This window comes from Myotis davidii, unplaced genomic scaffold, assembly GCF_000327345.1.
Source record: "Myotis davidii unplaced genomic scaffold, ASM32734v1 scaffold162, whole genome shotgun sequence".
Taxonomy (NCBI): domain Eukaryota; kingdom Metazoa; phylum Chordata; class Mammalia; order Chiroptera; family Vespertilionidae; genus Myotis; species Myotis davidii.
This window is the reverse complement of record NW_006300036.1, coordinates 3,764,230-3,778,061: the sequence shown is the minus strand read 5'-3', so window position 1 is coordinate 3,778,061 and position 13,832 is coordinate 3,764,230.

The following is a 13,832-nucleotide window of genomic DNA, read 5'->3' as shown; positions in this document are numbered from 1 at the left end:
GAGGTCTGGCTGGCTGAAGCTTTGCTGAGTAAAGCAGGTTTCTGGGTATTTTTTAGCTTCTTTATTCACAACATAGTTGCTGAGAGTTGCAGCTGAGAGGCCTGCAAGTCAGGTGGGGAACGTTGGAGGTCTCCGTCACTGAAGCAAGCAAGCCTCCCTGTTCGCATTCAGCTGCCTGGCTGCTGGCCGCCATCTTGGCTGCCAGTTAATTTGCATATCTTGGCCCTACTCTGTGAGTGACAGGGGGATTAGCCAATGGGAAGGGTAGCGGAGTGACACTAATTACCATGTTTCTCTTTTATTAGTGTAGAGATAGATGCCATTACTGTGTGAAACAAATGTAATCCCAGTCCTCATGCAGGTAGATTTTAAACCCCCATTTTGCAAATAAGAAAACCAAGGCTTAGGAACAAAGAACCTTGGTTTTCTTCTTCCTAGACTCACCTCTTTACTTAGGAGCAAGAATGTAGAAAAAAGTTAGTAAATTATTATTCTTATTTCTTTTGCATTTTTTACTTATATTATCAACTTGATCCCAAGACCTTTTAAAGTAAAGCACCCTCAAAAGCCCTCTGTATATCAGCAATACTTGTTTTTCCTATACAATCATCAGACAGAGAAGCCGAAATTGATCCCTGTTGAAAACTATGATCAAGTTATTTTGTTTTTATGTTGTATTTACATCAAAAAAGTGCAAGTGAGAATTTATTTAACCATCATAAGATTATGATTATTTTTGAATAATAACTAGTAATCCACATAGTCTAATATGTCATTATTGTCCAGTATTATATGTCCTAGACCAAATGATACCACATTGAAAAATAGGCAGAAGGCAAAAAAATTCTTCCAAAATGAAGAAGCAATTTCATAGGTAATAAATTATTAATATGATTGCTAATTGTTCAAATCATTCTATTGCAGTACAAAGTTTTCTTGTTGGGTATAATTATAATCCCTTTGTTCAGTAACAAATTCATTATCTGAAGTTCAATGTTCATATTTTTGGGTATTCCATTGTGGATGAGGAGACTAAAATAGTTTAGAGTGGTTAAGTGACCTGCTCAAAATAAACAAAAATGAGCTTGTATCAGAGTGTAATTGTAGCTTATCTCTTGCCTAGGGACTTGAAAATATTAATAAAAATATATAAAACACTAATGGCCCAGTGCACGAAACTCGTGCACATTAAAAGGGAATTAATTAGAGGAAATATTTTAATATTGCTATTTGCCCTTTCTCTATAATAGAAGTGTCAGAGATGAAAGAAAATTAGCAAACTGTATATGAAAATCTTTCTCCTGTCAGAGTCTGGGGCATGCTGCAGGATCCAGAGTCAAGTCCCTGCCCACCCACATGCGCCTCGATATCACGTGAGACCCAGACCCAGCCAAACACACCTCTGTCAAGACCTGTAGGTCAGGAGGTGCAGCCTTAGGTCCCCCGTCAAGCCCCGCTGGGGTGGAGGGCGTGGCTTCAGGTCCCCCAGCCTGGCCTCAGGTCCTCTGGCACCGGGGCAGAGAGTACAGCCTCAGGTCCCCCGGCCCCAGCATGAGGGCGCAAGGGCGTGATGACCATTTGCATATTAGCTCTTTATTATATAGGATGGGCAATGAACAAAACCAACAACTTTTTTTTCTTTCCTAATATGTAATATACTCTGCGAAAAGGTGTATGTCTGTTTGGATATTCTGATTTTATTAGTGTATTTTATCAAAACTGAGGCTGAATTTTTGCTATTTCAGTCTTGTGTTGTATATTCTTTGACAGTATCTGAAAATTAAAAATACCCAAATTTACAAAACATTTACTCCTTTACGAAACCTCCAAACTGATGGGCCAAGCTTTCATGAAATCTCTGCTTTTATAGTTGAGGCCCATCTCTGATCAAGGTGAATCTGGCCCACTAAATTAAAATTATATTCATAGTCTCTATATATATAAAAGGCTAATATGCTAAGTGCACGACTGTCCGACTGGTTGCTATGACATGCACTAACCACCAGGGGGCAGACGCTCAATGCAGGAGCTGCCATGATGCGCATTGAGAAACAGCACCATAGACCTGGTGCCCACAAACCAACACTTGGCTTCCCCCAAGTGGGACACAGGCCCTGCCACCACCCCAGAGCAACAGCCCACCAAATCATAGCCGATACCGCTGAGACCCCATGGCGCAAAACGAGGCCCACAGCCCAGCCCAGCCTGGAAATGGTCACTGTGGGCGCCCAGTATTGATGTTATGTAGCAACGCCCAGCTTCTTCTTCTTAAGAACGACTAGCCTCCTTGCAATTTCTGCAGCCCAGGAACATGACTTGCTTTATAGCCAGGTGCAAACACTTCACACTTTAACCAAATGTCTGTGAAGCGTTTTCCCATGCCTCATCTAATTTGATCCTCACATAAGTCCTAGAGTAGATAGATAGGAGACTCGGTGGAATCCTATTTTTTTTTTTCATTAGCCAGAAAATGGAGATTTAGAAAGCTTAGAAACTTGACCCAGTTGAAAAGAAGTAAGAAATGGTGGACCTTGAAAATGACTTTAGGTTTTCTCACTGCACAGAATATAGTCAAACACTGTTGCATGTGCACAAATCCATGCACTGGGCCACTAGTTGATAATGACAAACCATAGTGGTGTGTGATGAATCTGAAATGGTTTGAGCTTTGTGGTCAGAAATAGCAGGGTTTATGTTATGATATTGCCACTATCTGTGCCCTTCACATAAATTACCTAATTTTCTTTTGCCCTAATTTTCCAAAATGTGAAATTATATGTATTAAATTAAATCATCTATGTAAAGTACCCAGGATAACTTGTTATATAATAAGCACTAAATAAATGTAACCCTGTATCCCACACCTCCCCCAATAATATTCTATGCTCCTGCATTTATGTTTCAACAACAATCATTTAACAGATATGACTCCAATAAATGTAATGAGTTCCTACTATGTGCAAAGCATGATGGGAGTACAAAAGATGAATAAATCTGTCCTCTGCCCTCAAGAATTTATTGTGTAAGGCAAGAGGGATATATAAGTATGTAATCCTATAAAATAAAACTAACTTTGTAGTATAGTGTAAATATATACAAACCACTGATGAAGCATCAAGGGAAGTGCTGTTGAATCATCAACCACAGAGAATTTAGCATTGATTTGCTGTTAAGCAGATGGGAAAGAGCATTGAGAACTAAAAGTAGCATGACAGTTCTCCCTAGATCATACCAGTTCAGATTGTCAGTGTAAGAAACGTTCAAACCTATAGAGGATTTGTGAGTTTATTTGAGCCAATCTGATGACAATTGCCAGGAAGCAAAATCCCAACGGATTGAGAAAATCCACCAGTTAACAGTCTGCAATTAACTCAGTAACAGTGAGGGGATTCGTGGCCTCCACTCTGGTGCAGTGCCTTTGCTTTGAGGAGTCTGGCAAAAGGAAATTACCTTGATATTCTAAAGGTATATTATACGAGATGCAAAAAGACAATAGACAGGCTCAATTAAGGTAAAGATTGACTTTTGTCAGGGAAGATTCTAGCCTATGACATAACTACTCACCATAAACTGCTTTTAGTTAAAAAGTTTTAATTTCACCCTCTGCTGTTCTTTTAGGTCTCTGAGTTTGTTAGACCATTGTGTAGGCCTCCCCTGAGCTTGGCAGGTTTAGTATGTGATGCCTTTTTGTCCACAAGATGATATGGAAGGGTTTTGTAGTAGTTGCAACATTCCCACTGGGATGTAAGCTATTTTGTCATTCCTGTGTCTACTGTATCCAGAGTGATGCCTGGAAAAATGTGGGTGCTTCAATAAGTATCTGTTGAATGAATGACTAAGTAAATGAATGGTAGTTTCAGACTACATCATGATCACTTAGAGAAACCTTACATGCCATTTAAAAAATGTAGGCTGTGTTCACTATGCAATAGAATACCATTGAAGATATTTAAAGAAAGGAGTAATACCATCCCACATTTTATTAGTAAGCCAACTTTGATACCAGTGTAATGGATATATTGGATGCGTGTGTGACATTTGACTATAAGATCAATAGGATTTAGTAATTATGAGGGTTCTTTAGCATAATACAAGTGATAGAAGCCCAATTTAAACTAAATTGAAAAAATAAGCAGAATCTATTGGGTTAAAGAGCTGGCAAGCCTTATGGAACCTGATAGTTTGCATTTTCAGCATTCTAATTCTTTCTTTTTCTTGAGTTTTAATACTCCTTTTCTCAATATTTGATAAATGTTAAATTTTCTTTATTCCCGCACACTATCAGTTATATGTATAATAAGAGGAAAATAATTTTCTATGAATTTTTCCTATGATATGAGTTGTGGCTCTCAAAAAGAAATGAAATAAATTAATCATGCACTGTTAAAAAAAAAAAAAAAGAACTGGCAAGTCTAGATTGAACATGACATTAGACTTAGATGGACCCAAGAGTTTAAGGCAATTTATCTCCACCTATCCACCCTCATTCTGTTTATATGTGGACTGTGTTGTGCTAAACAGGCTCTTTCCACATGGGAGATTTATATCCTCCTAGCTTAGCAACTTAAAGAACAACATTTTCTCTTTCCAAATATTTATATATTATAAATATATTATACATATTGGTTTCGCATGGGTCACATGACCATTCCTGTGGAAGCAGGGTAACGTGCTTGACATGGAATAAGAGAAGTGCAATTTTCTAGAAGGAATTGTCCTATAGAATAGACAGAATAGATACTTAATACAGTGAAAATAAGAAAGACTTAAAGCTCTCAATCAATTCTCCATCCTGCATGACTGGATAACAAAGGTTAGAAATGAAGGAGAGAAAACTTGTTTGTTTTTAATTAATGGGAGATGTGTGACTTGGTATCTTACAAGATTTGAGTTATTTGAGTTGGTAGTTTAACATCTATATAAGGATGAAGAATAGCAGGCAAATGGAGAGTTCGATCATCATAGAAGTTGTGAATACAATGCACAAATGAGAGTCAAAGCCATAGTTTTGACTGGAATCTCACAAAGATAAAATGTAAAGAAAAAAGGCAGCTAACAATGGGCAGTTATTGAACAAAAGAAAGGCGTCCTAAAAGTAGCCTGGAGTCCTAAAAGTAGCCTGGAGTCCTCAGACAAGTTGAAAAAGAATCAGGAAATACAGTCACAGATGCCAAGAAAGAAAGAAATTTTATTAACTGCCTGCTAGAAATTGACTCTAAATACTGTAAGCAACACAGAAATCTACTGGCAGAATATACAGATGCTTGTAGAAAGGAAAAGAGCGTGAAAAACTAGGTTTGGGACACTCAGGAACTAGGCAGCTCCAAAGAGTCAAAATAGTGATTGCTGCATGATATCTTCCCTGGAAAGAGCCAACGGAACAACAAGAAAACATATACTGCTTTCAGCCTTGTGCCTTTCCCCACAATTCTGTTTCTAAGGAGAGGATTTAATTGGCCTTGGGTTAACTTTTTGCTTCTTACCCAGAACAAGGCAACTGATTAGCAATCTCATGAGACTCCTCAATAGGGAAGCAGAAATTTTTCAGTTACACAAAAAGTTGGAATAGAAGTTAATTCTCAGCAAGATAACATTTATCACTACAGAGCATTTATTTTACAAAATTAGTAAAGGCAGGTAATTTTCCACCGTGGAGCTGTAATAGGCTACCTTTTCTCCCCTCTAAAAAATGTGGTAGACTTATCATAAAATCACAGATTTTTGGAGGGGAGTTAAATGTGCCAGACATATTTACCTGATATGGTAGACAGAATAATGAGTTTAGCAAGGTTGCATGATACCAGGTCACTATTTATAATCACTTGTATTTTTATATTTTAGTAATAAACAACTAGAAATTGAAATTTTAAAAATACAATTTACAATAGCATAAAATAGATGAAATACTTACGAATAAGCCAGACAAAAGACATGCATGACCTATAAAGCATTGCTGCAAGAAGTTAAAGAAGAAGTAAATAAATTGAGATACATACCATGTTCATGAATCAGAATACTCACTTTTGTTAAGATGTCAATTCTTCCAAAATTATCTATAAAGTCAATGCAATTCCAAGTAAACTTATAGCAAGTTTTTTTTTAAAAATTAACAAGTTGATTCTAAAATTCATATGAAAACACAAAGATCTTGAAATAGCTAAAACAACTTTGAAAAAAAAGAACCAAGTTGGGAGACTTTACCTGACTTAAAGATTTATTATAACACTACAGGATGTTAGGGTTCTCCAGAGAAACAAAACTGTAAGCTTGAGAAACCAGGAAAGCTGGTGGTAGAATTTAATCTGAGTCTGAAGGCCTGAGAACCAATGGAGCCAATGTGGTACAAGTTCCAGAACTCCAAGGCCTGAGACCAGGAGCTCTGCCACCTTAGGCCAGGAGAAAATGGATATCCCAACTGAAGAAAAGAGAATTCACCTTTCTTCCATTTTTTTGCTTTATTTGGACCTTAACAGATTGGGTGATGCCCACTCACATAGGTGAGAGTGAGTGGATATTCTTTACTCAGTCAATTGCCTCAAATGCTAATCTTTTCTAGAAACACCCTAATAGACACACCCAGAGAAAACATTTTACCAGCTATCTGGGCATCCCTTAGCCGAGTAAAGTTGAAACATAAAATGAACAATCACATACAGTAATCAACATAATGTGCTGTTGGTATAAATATAGACAAGTAGATCAATGAAACAGAAGAGAGAATCCAGAAAAAGAACTATAGAAATATTTTCAATTGATTCTTGACAAAGGCACAAAAAGGTTAAGTTATATACTCAGTGGAAAAAGGTAGTCATTAAACAATTGGTTCCACAATTAGGTATCCGTATTTAAAAGTAACTTTGATCCATGTGTCACACTACATAGAAAAATTAGCTCAAAATGTATCATATACATAAATGTAAAACCTGCAACTATAAGATTTTTCTAGTTAGATTTCGTTATTAATTTCTAGTATTATTACATTGTTGTCAAAGTACAGTCTCTATATTATTTCACTCTTTCAATTTATTTAGAAGGAGTTTATGGCCAGTTATGGTCAAATTTTGTTTATGCCACAATTCTGCATGAAAAGAACTCTTCCACTAATAAGTAGGAAAACAGTTCCATGACAATGTCTCCCACTGGCAGCCCTGAGCTATTGAGCTCCTCATTCATGGGGATCCCCCACTGCTTTAGTGAGTAAACTATCCTCTCTGCTCTCCCAGGAAATAAAGCCAAGTGGGGTTCTCCAGTATCACATTAAGTATCTATCAAAATTCACATTCCTCGAGTCAGCCGAGCTTTCCATGAATACTATTCCAGTGCATTTCTAGTATTCCAGTCTCATTAATTAGTCATCATTATGTCCCGGCTTCAAAATGCCATCTCAAACCATATTAGGACTGGCCCCAGAAGTCATTGCCAGAATGTTGAATCACAAAGCATGGAACAACGTTGCCTCTATCCAGTCATATTTTCCCACCTCTGTCACTACCAATCTACTCCTACAGGTGTTCCCCTAGTTCCTGCAAGTGCTTTTTAGCCAGCTCCCAAACTTCCTTTTGTGTATACGGTACAGCCAATTCCTGTTATTTGAGACTAGAGGCCTGGTGCACAGATTCTCTCGGCCTGGCCTGCGCCTTCTTGCAATCTGGGACCGCTCGGGGGATGTCGAATAGCCGGTTTTGGCCTGATCCTTGCAGGCCCAATCAAGACAGGAGGGAGCCCGATCCTGTGCATTGAGTGTTTGTCCCCTGGTGGCCAATGAAAGTCATAGTGACTGGTCATTCAGTAGTTCGGTCACTTAGGCTTTTATATATATAAAGAGTTATGTTCTATAAAGTCACTGACCCATTATTCTCAGGTTAAATACAAGGCTAGATTTCTGGTTGCCTTGGTTCACAACATTTTCCTTAACTGACCAATACATAACCTTGTTTTATATGTGTTGCTATTAATAACACCATATATATATATATATGGTTGATTCATTAATGTTGTATAACTCATGACTGAATGAAGCTAATGTAACACACGTATTTTCTCCATAAGGCACATCACATTTTTCTTCCACTTTAGAAACATTAGACAGCATTTCAGAACTACCTTTGGAGGCTATTTTAAGTAGCAAAATCACCAACAAAAAATCAGAAAATGTGAAAAAAATGGCATTATATAGACTGGAAAAAGGACATTTGTTTAAAGTGTAAGAGCTGAAACAAGATAGAGTGTGGCCTTGTTCATCATTTGAGTATCTGCCACAAGCAGCTCAAATTTTTGGCTATGCATATGACCACAAATGACCACAAAGGTGCTGTATTAATTTGGGGGTTACAAATAAATTTTAGTAAGTAGGTAGATTTGCAAATCTGTAGTCCATGAATAACATGATCAACTGTACTTCCTCAAGCTGGGACTACATCTCCCTGTTCAATTCAATGAGGAGTGGAGAAGGCAGATCTTGGAGATGATAAGCATTATCTTTGAGGCATATGTCTCAAGTGAGGTTCTTGAAAGATTTTTAGCTAAGGAGATACTACTCTCTTCTCACAAGGGGCAGGGCTGTTCTGCTGTTCTGAGTATTCTGGTGATTAGTCTCAGGCTTGCCTATGGGTCTTAGGGTTCTGCCTGTTAAGGCCATCTTTGACATTGAAGTCCTGGAAAGGCTGGGCATTCCATCTTTATCATATCACTGACACCCTTACAAAAAGATCTTGAGTCTAATATTCATATAGCCTACAGGAGATAAGGATCACCTTAAACAATACTATTGGGTTGCAAAAATATAGATTAATAGTTGGATAACCTGACCTTGTCTTTTTCTTCTTCAAGGCTTCTAAAAGTTAACAACAGCCAGTATCGACACAATCCTTACAATTACCATTGTTCCCATATCTTTTGAATACCGTAGCTATCCTATAACCCAATGTTTTATCTTTCATCTTCACCTATCCCAATCCTAATTCATCACAGATAAGAGAGAACAGCCAGCAAAATTCTAAAATAAAAAGCAATAACTTTCTTCATCAGATGTTAAAATATATTTTAAAATATATTTAAAGTGAGTGATTTCCCTCATGCCCCTCCACCCTTTCAAACACAACAACAAATATTTTGGCATCCATCCACAAATAGAAATGCCACCTGGCCGGTGTGGCTCAGTGATTGCAGGTCAACCCATGAAGGTTCGGTTTGATTCTCAGTCAGAGCATATACCTGGTGGAGGGAATGCAGGAGGCAGCCAATCTATGTCTCTCTCATTGATGTTTCTATCTTTCTCTCTCTTCCTTCCTCTCTCTTTCAAATCAATAAAAAAATATTTTTTTAAATGCCTTTGTGGAAACTCTGTGATCCAGCAGCACTCCAAGTGACCCAGGAAAAGTCTTGCCTGTTTGTCAAACAAAACTATGAGTTTGAACACATTGGAATGGGCAAGAGGAACAGCTTGACTTTATCTGGGTCACTTCTCCTCCAATGCAGCACAGGTTAGACCAAGAAAGATTGTCCTTGGCCCATTATTTCCTCTGTGGAGGAAAAAGAGAGCAGGTAAATGAACACCCAACTTCCACAGCTATATGGATGTTGACAATGAGGCTCATTTTTTCCTTGCTCCATCCAGAGTACGAAGAGGAAATCTCCACGAGTGGGCATGGGAAGTGACTGGGAATGTGGCATGTAAGACTTTTAGGGGGCATTAAACAGACAGAAATCCTACTAACCGCTTGGTGGACTCCATCAAGCAGCCTGCCAGTGAACGGTTGGGAAAGTCCACCTGTGGATCGCCCCAGTTGGCCCATGGGCAAGTCTAGCACCTCCTGTGCTTCACCTACACACATCCACTCTGTGGCCAGCACCTTGCAATGTGCTGCCGAAAGTGACACAACCTGAGTGAAGATTCACTCACACAACAGGAACTTTAGAAGATGGTTACTGAACATACATAGAAAGCATGCCCAACTCTGCAGAACAGAGAGAGACCACACACTTGGGCTGTAGCACCACATTTGGGAAAACAAAAGAGAGAGGCTGTCAGCACTCAGCCTGGTGCATTGTGGGATAGAGAGAGGGCATACAAGCTTAAGAATTCTGCCACAAGAGGGAGCAAGAGTGTGTCCATAAAAAGTCAGAGAAAGCCTCATAATCTAGCAGAGCTCTTGGAAGGTAATTTTGCCTTAAAGGCAGTTAGTAAAGACTAGAGGAGGTGACTGCTACTTCAAATGCAGAGACAGCCACACAAAACTCCAATGAATGTGAAACATTAAGAAAACATGATACCATCAAAGGATCACAATAATGTTCTAGTAACCAAAGATATGGAGATCTACAATTTACCCAATAAAGAATTCAAAATAGCTCTTTAAAGGAACTTAATTAGCTACAAGAAAATACAGTAATACAATTTCACAAATTGGAGAAACAATACATGAACAAAAGAAGAAGTTTAGTAGTATATATCATACAAAAGAACCAAACAGAAATTCTGGAGCTGAAGAGGTCAATGAATGACATGACAAAATGCAATAGAGAGCAACAACAGCAGACTTGATCAAGCAGAGGAAAGAATTAGTCAGATTGAACACAGGAGCTTAGAATTATCTAGTCAGCAGAGCAAAGAAAAACATTAAAAAAGACTGCAAGATCTCTAAGATACCATTAAAAGAACCAATTTGTGAATCATTTGAATTCCAAAAGGAGCAGAGAAAAAGGGGACAGAAAGCTTATTTAAAGAAAGAATGGCTGAGCACTTCTGAAATCTGATGAAAGATTTGTATATCCAAGTTCATAAAGTTTATAGGTCACCAAGTAAACCAACATAAAGAAGTCCTCTCCAAGTCACATTACAATAAAAGTGTCAAAATAAAAAACAAAGAGAGAATCTTAAAAGCACAATGAAATAAAAGAGAGAGAGAGAGAGAGAGAGAGAGAGAGAGAGAGAGAGAGGGCCCAACCAGTGTGACTCAGTGGCTGAGCATTGACCCATGAATCAGGAGGTCACTGTTCAATTCCCCATCAGGTCATATGCCCAGATTTAGGGCTTGATTCTCAGTTGGGGATGTGCAGAAGGTGGCTGATTGATGATTCTCTATCATCATTAATGTTTCTGTCTCTCTCTCCCTCTCCCTTTCTCTCTTAAACCAATAAAAAATATTTTTAAAAAGAGCTTGTAATTTACAAGACGATCCCATAAGATCATCAGCGGATTTCTCATTAGAAACCTTACATACTAGAAGAGAGTGGGATGATATATTAAAAGTGATGAAAGAAAAAAATGCCAACCAAGTATACTTTACCTCACAAAGCTGTCCTTCAGAAATAAAGACTTTCCCAGACAAACAAAAGCTGTGCGAATTCACTACCACTAGACTTACCTTACATGAAATGCTAGAAGGAGCTTTTCAAGCTGAAATAAGTACATCTATATATATAAAAGTCTAAGCACAGGTTCCTTGGGATGGCCTGTGGGGATCAGGCTGAAACCAGCTCTCCGACATCCTCCAAGGAGTCCTGGATTGCGAGAGGGCGCAGGCCAGGCTGAGGGACCCCACCAGTGCACGAATTCATGCACTGGGCCTCTAGTATGAAAATAAAAGACACACTGGTAAAAGTAAGTATATAGTCAAATTCAAAATACTTCAATACCATAATAAGGTGTTAACTCTAATATCTAGTGGATTCCTGAAACCACAGATAATACTAAATCCTATATATATATATTTTTTTCTATACATACATACCTATGATATATGAAACTATGATATAGTTTAACTTATAAATCAGGCACAGTAACAGATTAACAAGAATAAATAATAATAAAATAGAACAATTATAACAATGTACTGTAATAAAAGGTATGTGAATGTGGTCTCTCTTTCTCTTCCAAAATATCTGATTGTACTGTGCTCACCTTTTCACTTAGAGGAAGCACTTTATGGCTCCTCTTTGGCATATCTAAATTGCCAGCATCACTACTCTTGCATTTTAGCAGCCATTAGTAAGTAAAATAAGGATTACTTGAACAGAAGCACTGTGATACTGTGACAGTAAAGGGATGACTCATTTCCCAGGTGGGATGGTTATTTCATCACATTACTCAGAACAGCATGCAACTTAAAACTTATAAATTGTTTATTTCTGGAATTTTCCATTTAATATTTTTGAACCATGATTGACAGTGAGTTACTGAAAATGCAGAAGGTGAAACCCTGGATAAGGGAGGACTACAGCTAGAATTTTAGTGGATATCATATCAAGAAATAATTTGTCATAATAAGAAAATTGGTAATACAATTAAGTACAACGTTTACCTTACATTCCAAAAAGATTGATTATGTGACCTTTTCTTATGGTCTAAATCAATGGCTAGATCAAATTCTTATTTATTTACATTAGCTCAGAATTTAAATCACTTTTCTCAAAAATGTCTCTTTGTACTTGAGCCAGGTCACTACAGTAAAGACAAGAAATTTCTAAGCATATTACTTCACTCTTTACTTAATTACCTCTAGTATTTTCTCACTAGTTATGAAATAAACTCCACACTCCATGGTTTTCTGTTTAGCTGCACAGAAATTTTAGTCTTGCCCAGCCAGTGTGGGTCAGTGGTTGAGCAACAACCTATGAACCAAAAGGCACATGCCTGGATTGCAGGCTAAGTCACCAATGTGGGGTGTGAAGGAGGCAGCCGATCAATGATTCCTTCTCATCAATGATGTTTCCATCCCTCTCTCCCTGTCCCTTCCTCTCTGAAATCAATAAAATATTTATATATATTTAAAAGAAATGTTAGTCTTTGGTGCTGCACAGACAAGAAGATTCAAGAACGGCGTTTTGAAATGGCTGGTGGACATAATTAGGAAAGAGAGGTTGGAAGCGCACTGCAGTGGGGAGAGCAACCTAATGAAAGATTCATAAGCAGAATTATCTTTCAGTGGAGTGCAAAACATGGGGTAGAACACACAAGAAAGTGAGTTGGAGGGGGTTAAATTCTAGAGGGCCTTTAGGACTTTTTATTAAGAATTTAAATTGGATTGAATTGATAATTTGGAGACCATTGTATATCATTTTCCTCTGAAAAGGAAAATGTGATAAGTCCTTTTTAGGAATATGATTCCTACTATAACGTGCAGGTTAGGTTGGCACTGAAACTGTACTATCTTTTTAAGGCTTCCAATTTAGTAAAGTAAATCGGAAACACAGAAACATTTGTAGTTGATTTAATTGCATATCTTTATTTCTTTTGAATGATTCTGCAGTTCTGATAAAAATGAGAAACCTCATTTATATGGTCTCAGTGAGAGAACACACAGAATATGAAAGTGAAAAATCAAAATAATGTGTTTCTGGACCCAGGCCTTTGTGTCTTTTTTAAAAAACTTTTTTTGAAGCTTAAAAATAAAAATAAAGTTCGATTTTTCACTCTTGGTGTGTGTGTGTGTGTGTGTGTGTGTTACTAGATTTTGAGGATAATTACAGGGGCAAGAAAATTTTTAATTTTTTGGCTTTAGTTAACCTAGATATGGGTTAAAAGTAAGATAAAGTGCATTTGAAGCTCTCATTGTGGTATTATTCTAGATGACAACTTGCCTTTTTATAATGTTCTCAAAGGCTTGATATAATGATGAAAATAATTTCTGAATGGAAAGAAAATCGCAATACTCCTTGGGCTTAACAACATCAAGAGTCTTCTTCGATTAAAGACATCTAGTATTTACCAGGAAGAAGACCCAGAAGCAGAGTTTTGTGATTCCTTGTGAAACACTAAGTTAATTTCTGAATTCTAAGGTTTTCTTTTTTCAGCTTTAGACAGAGTAAATAAGTAACTTACATAGATTATC